The sequence below is a fragment of the Cervus canadensis genome, chromosome 4 (genome assembly GCF_019320065.1).
Source record: "Cervus canadensis isolate Bull #8, Minnesota chromosome 4, ASM1932006v1, whole genome shotgun sequence".
In the NCBI taxonomy this organism is placed as follows: Eukaryota; Metazoa; Chordata; class Mammalia; order Artiodactyla; family Cervidae; genus Cervus; species Cervus canadensis.
The window spans coordinates 64,207,656-64,215,256 of NC_057389.1; the positions used below are offsets into that span (position 1 = coordinate 64,207,656).

Genomic DNA, 7,601 nt, shown 5'->3' on the forward strand with positions numbered 1-7,601 from the left:
TCGCTGCTGAACAACCATCAGCAGGAGAATGTTGGATCCCACCAAAAAAAGATACCCCGCGTCCAAGGGCAAAGGAGAAGCCCCAACAAGATGCAGGAGGGGCGAAATTGCATTTAGAATCAAACCCCATACCCACCAGAGACGATCATCATCAGAGGGCTATGTGTTCATGCTCATCAAGTAGTTAACGTCTTCCATTCAGTGGGGGTTTTAGCATCTGTATAACAACTCAGGGAGTGTGCCTCAGATACCATTACCTCCGCACTTCAGAGACGAGCTACAGCAGAGGATATGGGATGAGGTCAGTCCTGGGAAGGCCCTATAGGCTCCTGCTCTATTATACCAGGTGTCTGGGCTCAGCAGCCGGGGAAGGTGGGGCTCCCTCCTGGGTGTGGGGAATAGCAGGATCACGGTCCTCTGAGGGGCCTGTTAGCCCTCAAGGTGAAATGGTAAGGCAGTGGATAGACAGATGCATCTGGTCTGGGAGAGGGATCCAGGCTGGAAATGTCACTGGAATCATCATCGGGAGGAAGAGGAAAGGCTGGGGTCAGGGGGTGGGGGGGCAGGTGGGTCATAGCCAATCCTATGCAGGTGATGGTGGTCCTGTTGGAAGCAACTCAGAGCTGGAAGGACTGGCCCTCAGGAGCACAGCTTCATTCTCTTGTTCCTTTGTAAAACACTGTGTCAGAGTGTGAGACACCCTCAGGAAACTTCTGAGCCCAGTGCTGCTGGGGCTTCATCATAGGGCCTCAGGCCATGCCCATATCCCCACTGGGGATGAAGCCCATCAGGGCACCAGGGCCCACAGACTTCAGGGAACCCCTGCCCTCAGAACTGGTCTCCCTTCTTCCAACCAACTGCTGGTCAGAGGCCCACATTCTCCCATCCTGATTCTACCCCAAGAGCCTGAGGAGAAGTCCCATATATAGATGGACCACTCTGTCTTCGTGTTCCTGTTGCTGGACATTTTGGTGGACTCTATGTCTTGGCTATTGTAGATAGTGCTTCCCTGAAAACAGGGGTGCACGTGTCATTTCAAATTGTGATGTTCTCCAGATCTGAGCCCAGAAGTGGGGTTGCAGCATCCCATGGCTCCTCTGTGTTTACTTTTTTCAGGAATCTCCATGCAGTTTTCCAATGTGGCTGCACCCTTGTGCATCCCCAGAGTGTAGGGAGGATTCCATTTTCTCTACGTCCTCTGCAGCATTTATTCTTTGGAGATCTTTCTGCTGATGGCCATTCTGATTGGTGGGTGGGGGTGATGCCTCAGTGTAGATTTGGTTTGCATTGATTTAATAATAAGTGGGTCTCCCCTGGTGTGCTCAGCATTAAAGAATCTGCCTGCAATGCAGGAGACGCTAGAGATGTAGATTTGATCCCTGAGACAGGATGATCCCCTGGAGAAGGAAATGGCAACCCACTCCAGTATTCTTTCCTGGACAATTCCACGGACAGAGGAAACTGGAAGGCTACAGTCCACGGGTTGCAAAGAGTCGGACATGGCTGAGCAACTGAGCACAGTAATGAGTGAGGGGGGTGTCTTTCCAGGCGCTTGACTCATGTGTAGCTAGACATATACATGTTCTTTTTCAGGTTCTCTTCCCATATAAGTTATTATGGAGTGTTGAGGAGGGTTCCTTGGCTATGCAGTGGGTCCTAGCAGGTGATTCTATAAAGAGTAGTGTGTTAATCTGAACCAACTCATTTCTCACTGCCCTCTTTTCCTCCTTGGGAACCATAAGTTTCTTCTTGAGAACCGTAAGTCTGTGAGGCCATTTCTCTGTGGTAGAGAAGTTCATCTGTCTCCATTTTTAGACTGCATCTAGAAGTGATACCATATGATTCTTGTCTTGCCCTGTCTCCCCCACTTCACTTAGGATGATCACCTCTACTTTCCTCCTTGTGGATGGAAATGTCATTGTTTGATCCTTTTTAATGACTGAGTAATATTGTACTGTGTCTAGGTAGCCCATCTTCTTTATCCATTCATCTGTGTTCTGCACGTGGTTTGCTTCCATGTCTTGTTTGTGGTACCTAGTGATCATAGGGCTGCAGGTGACTTTTCAAATTTTGGCTTTCTCCATATCTACACCCAGGTGTGGGATTGTTGGATCCTATGGTATTTATATGTTTAGTTTTTTTTTTTAAAGAAACTTCATACTCTTTGGGCTTCCTTTGTGGCTCAGCTGGTAAATAATCCGCCTGCAATTCGGGAGACCTGGGTTCAATCCCTGGGTTGGGAAGATCCCCTGGAGAAGGAAAAGGCTACCCACTCTAGTATTCTGGCCTGGAGAATTCCATGGACTGTATAGTCCATGGGGTCGAAAAGACTCGGACGCGACTGAGTGACTTTCACTTTCACTTTCACACTCTGCCTAATGGATGTACTGATTTACATCCCCACTAAGAGTGCAGGGAAGTTCTCTTCTCTTCACATCTTCTGCAACATGTTTGTTGGAGATTCTCTGAGGTGGCCTTTCTGACTGGTATGAGGTGATAGCTCATTGGACTTTTGATTTGCCTTCCTCTAATAATTAGTGATATCAAGGGAACATTTCAGGCAAAGATGGGTTCGATAAAGGACAGAAATGGTATGGACCTAACAGAAGCAGAAAATATTAAGAAGAGGTGGCAAGAATACACAGAAGAACTGTACAAAAAAGATCTTCATGACCCAGATAATCACAATGGTGTGATCACTCACCTAGAGCCAGACATCCTGGAATGTGAAGTCAAGTGGGCCTTAGAAAGCATCACTATGAACAAAGGTAGTGGATGTGATGGAATTCCAGTTGAGCTATTTCAAATCCTGAAAGATGATGCTGTGAAAGTGCTGCACTCAATATGCCAGCAAATTTGGAGAACTCAGCAGTGGCCACAGGACTGGAAAAGGTCAGTTTTCATTCCAATTCCAAAGAAAGGCAATGCCAAAGTATGCTCAAACTACCACACAATTGCACTCATTTCACATGCTAGTAAAGTAATGCTCATAATTCTCCAAGCAAGGCTTCAGCAATATGTGAACTGTGAACTTCCAGATGTTCAAGCTGGTTTTAGAAAAGGCAGAGGAACCAGAGATCAAATTGCCAATATCTTCTGGATCATCGAAAAAGCAAGAGAGTTCCAGAAAAACATCTATTTCTGCTTTATTGACTACGCCAAAGCCTCGACTGTGTGGATCACAATAAACTGTGGAAAATTCTGAAAGAGATGGGAATACCAGCCACCTGACCTGCCTTTTGAGAAACCTGTATGCAGGTCAGGAAGCAATAGTTAGAACTGGACATGGAACAACAGACTGGTTCCAAATAGGAAAAGGAGTACGTCAAGGCTGTATATTGTCACCCTGCTTATTTAACTTATATGCAGAGTACATCATGAGAAACGCTGGGCTGGAAGAAGCACAAGCTGGAATCAAGATTGCCAGGAGAAATATCAGTAACCTCAGATATGCAGATGACACCACCCTTATGGCAGAAAGTGAAGAGGAACTAAAAAGCCTCTTGATGAAAGTGAAAGAGGAGAGTGAAAAAGTTGGCTTAAAGCTTAACATTCAGAAAACTAAGATCATGGCATCTGGTCCCATCACCTCATGGGAAATAGATGGGGAGACAGTGGAAACAGTGTCAGACTTTATTTTTTGGGGCTCCAAAATCACTGCAGATGGTGATTGCAGCCATGAAATTAAAAGATGCTTACTCCTTGGAAGGAAAGTTATGACCAACCTAGAGAGCATATTAGAAAGCAGAGACATTACTTTGTCAACAAAGGTCCGTCTAGTCAAGGCTATGGTTTTTCCAGTGGTCATGTATGGATGTGAGAGTTGGACTGTGAAGAAAGCTGAGCGCCGAAAAATTGATGCTTTTGAACTGTGGTGTTGGAGAAGACTCTTGAGAGTCCCTTGGACTGCAAGGAGATCCAACCAGTCCATCCTAAAGGAGATCAGTCCTGGGTGTTCATTGGAAGGACTGATGCTGAAGCTGAAACTCCAGTACTTTGGCCACCTCATGCAAAGAGTTGACTCATTGGAAAAGACCCTGATGCTGGGAGGGATTGGGGGCAGGAGGAGGAGGGGACAACAGAGGATTAGATGGCTGGATGGCATCACCGACTCGATGGACATGAGTTTGAGTGAACTCTGGGAGCTGGTGATGGACAGGGAGGCCTGGCGTGCTGCAATTCATGGGGTCGCAAAGAGTCGGACACGACTGAGCGACTGAGCTGAACTGAACTGAGTAATTAATGATGCTGAGCATCTTTTTAAGTGCTTAATGATCATGGGTATGCCTTCTTCATGAAATGTCCATTGAGATCTTTGGTTCGTTTCCTAGTTTTGGTTCATTTTATTTTTGATATAGAGCTGCTTGAGTTGTTTGTATGTTTTGGAGATGAATTCTTTGTGGGGAATCTTGGTTTTGAAATTTATTTTTTCCCCTATTCTGAGTGTGTTTTTCTTTCATCCAGGGTTTCCTTTGCTGTGAAAATGCTGCTGTGGTTAATTATGTCCCTTTGGCTTACTTTTTTTCTTTTTCATGCTTTCTCATTATGGTTTATTATAAGGTATTGAACATAGCTCCCTGTGCTGTACAGTAGGCCCTTGTTTATCCATTTCTTATATAGCAGTGTCTGTGTGTCAACCCCAAACTCTTAATGTATTCCTCCCTCTCCCTCTTTCCCTTTGGGTAACCACAAAGTTTGTTCTCCATGTCTGTGAGCCTATTTCTGTAATAAGTTCATTTGTATCATCTCTTAAAGGCTCCACACATAAACAATACCATACGATATTTGTATTTCTCTGTCTTGTTTATTTTACTTAATATGAAAATCTCTAGGCCCATCCATGTTGCTGCAATACTTCATCCTTTTATGGCTGAGTAATATTCCATTGTATATACAGACCACACTACCCATTCATCTGTTGACGGACGTGTAGGTTGCTTCCATGTCTTGGCTATTGTGAATAGTACTGCTATGAGCATTGGGATCCATGCATCTTTTCCAATGAGTGTTTTCATCTTTTCCAGATATATGCCCAGGAGTGGGACTGCAGGATCACATGGTAGTTCCACTTTTAGTTTCTTAAGGGACCTCCATAACCGTTCTCCACTGTGGCTGAGCCAGTTCACATTCCCACCGTCAGTGTGGGAGGCTTTTCTTCACACCTCTCCAGCAGCTATTATCTGTAGACTTTTTGATGATGAAGCTGGGTTCCTTCTGAAGTTCCTAGCCTCCAGGAAATAAACAGTAGGTGAAAAAGGCTGGTGCAGAAAAGTATGTAGCACACGCCACTCCTTGTGTTAAAACGTGTAAAGCTGATGTGGACTGAAAGTATGTGTCAGTATGTCTCCATGAAATGTGTGTGTATATTGACACCCCAACCCCCCAGTGTGGCTGCATCTGCAGATGGGCCCCCAAGAATGCCATCAAGGTTAAATGAGGTCAAAAGGGTTCAGCCCTGATCCCCTAGAAGCAGCGTGTCTGAAGAGTCCCCAGAGAGCTCCCCTGCTCTCAGATCAAGGAAAGGCCACATGAGGACGTGGTGAGGAGGCGGCCGAACCAGGAACAAGGCCTCCAGAAGCGAGCTCAGGCTGCAGCCTCCAGAACCAGGAGAGGTTCACTGCAGCCTCGGCAGCTGGGCCTCTGTTCTATGGTGGCAGAGTCATGAGATGGCTGTTTTCACAGAGAGGATGTTTCTAGCCTCCTCCGGGACTTGGCAGGTGTTACGCAGTCCATCCTCCTACACCTGCTCATGTTTGTATCTGTGCCTATACAGATGGGTTCTCAGGTGCCTCCCTTCAAGACACAGTCTCCCCCTGAACGAGATGTGGAGGAGATGGCCTGAGACTTCCGAGTGGCTTGTAAAAGGCAACTCCCCCAACCTCGCTCACCATGTAGTAAGGAGGCTCAAGTCACACCTGAGAGGCCCACATGGGGAGGAGCCATGTGAGGGGGCCTCATGGAAGCCCCAATACCTGCCCACCCCCACCCCCAGCCATGAAGCTGATGCCTCTGCTGCAACTTCGTGAGGGACCCTCAGCCAGCACCCCTCAGACAGATCACTCTCAAACTCTCACTGTGAGGTAATGTTTGTCCTCAGCCACCAAGTCGAAGTAACGTGTTTAGGCAGCAAGAGATAAAAACACCATGCAAGTATCACCCACCACACATCTGAAATGATCAAACCATGTCTGCCAGCCCCTGGGAACCCCAGACCTGTGCAGTTCTGGTGCTGAAGGGATCCCCAGGTCACCGCACCCCAGCATGAGCACGTGCAGGCGGGCAGGTTTCAGAGCGAGGTTTAATGCTGTGTGTGTGTCTGAAAGGTTGCTGCTGAACCATGAAAGACACTGGGATTCTTGGTCTCCGGAGGAGAATTCAATCCGGGGCCAGAGACGAGGCTTGATCGCTCAGAGCTTTTGTGTAATAAAGTTTTATTAAAGTATAAAAGAGATAGAGAAAGCTTCTGACATAGATATCACAAGGGGACAGAAAGAGTGCCCCCTCACTAGTGTTAGCAATGGAGTTATATAGTTTTAATTAGTTATTACAGTGAATCCAAAGGAGGTTGTAAAGACCTTACTAAACCCACTCCCATAATTTACATTTTAAGATAACAGGATTAGCCAGAAGGTTTTTTCCAGAATCTGTCCTCAAGCAGGATACATTATTATTATATAATCCTAAGGAATATAGAGGAAAAAAAAAATCTGTCCTTTCCTCCTCCTTGAGAATTCCAGACCCCTCTCTCCTTGGGGACCCCCGGACTTCTTATCAACCTGCCTAGGAATTGACTCTCATGTCCACACACTGAAGCTATTTCCACCAACAGAGGAAATGAACTCCTGCCAGGGACTTCCTAGAGTCCATTCAGAGAGCCTGGGCTGTTCCAGATGCAGACGGCAGGAGGCACACCAGCAGACGCCACCGGGGCCCGAAGGGGTGAATTTAATTAGTCACCCCTCTTGAACTTGCTGTTGACGTAGGGCACCCAGTCCAGAATCAGCCGCCAGTCAGTGGCCCACACCAGCCCCATGGCGCCCATGGTGCCCCTCGTGCTCGCTGGGGGACCCAGTTTCTGGCCAGCCAGTGGTAGCGCAGGCCCAGGAACCTGGTCAGCGTCGCGGTGCCATCCCAGCTCAGGGTGTCCATTTGGCTTATTTTTGTTTTATTTTTTGTTACTCCAAGATGTGGATGCAAAATGAACTTTGCTGCAGTTTACAACAATGTTTTCTGCCTATATTTGCCTCAAGGGTTTTAGAGTGCCTGTCCTCATATTGAGATCTGTAAATTATTTAGAGTTTATATGGTGTTAGAGAGTGAGAAATGGACTATTTCCTGCTCTATCAGTAAACAAGGATGCAGTTCAGTTCAGTTGCTTAGTTGTGTCCGACTCAGCACATCAACAGTTCAGTCGCTCAACACGTGTCCCGTGTGCGGCCCAGTGGACTGCAGCACACCTTCCCTGTCCATCACCAGCTCCCGGAGCTTGCTCACTCATGTCCATTGAGTCGGTGATGCCATCCAACCATCTCATCCTCTGTCGTCCCCTTCTCCTCCCACCTTCAATCTTTCCCAGCATTAGGGTCTTTTCAAATGAGTCA

The 7,601-nt window shown here is 46.9% G+C and overlaps 1 pseudogene; it reads right to left on the minus strand.

Annotated features, from left to right (window-relative positions):
- Positions 1-6,949: 6,949 nt before the first annotated feature.
- LOC122440840 lies at positions 6,950-7,149 on the minus strand (annotated as a pseudogene).
- Between the last annotated feature and the right edge of the window lie 452 nt (positions 7,150-7,601).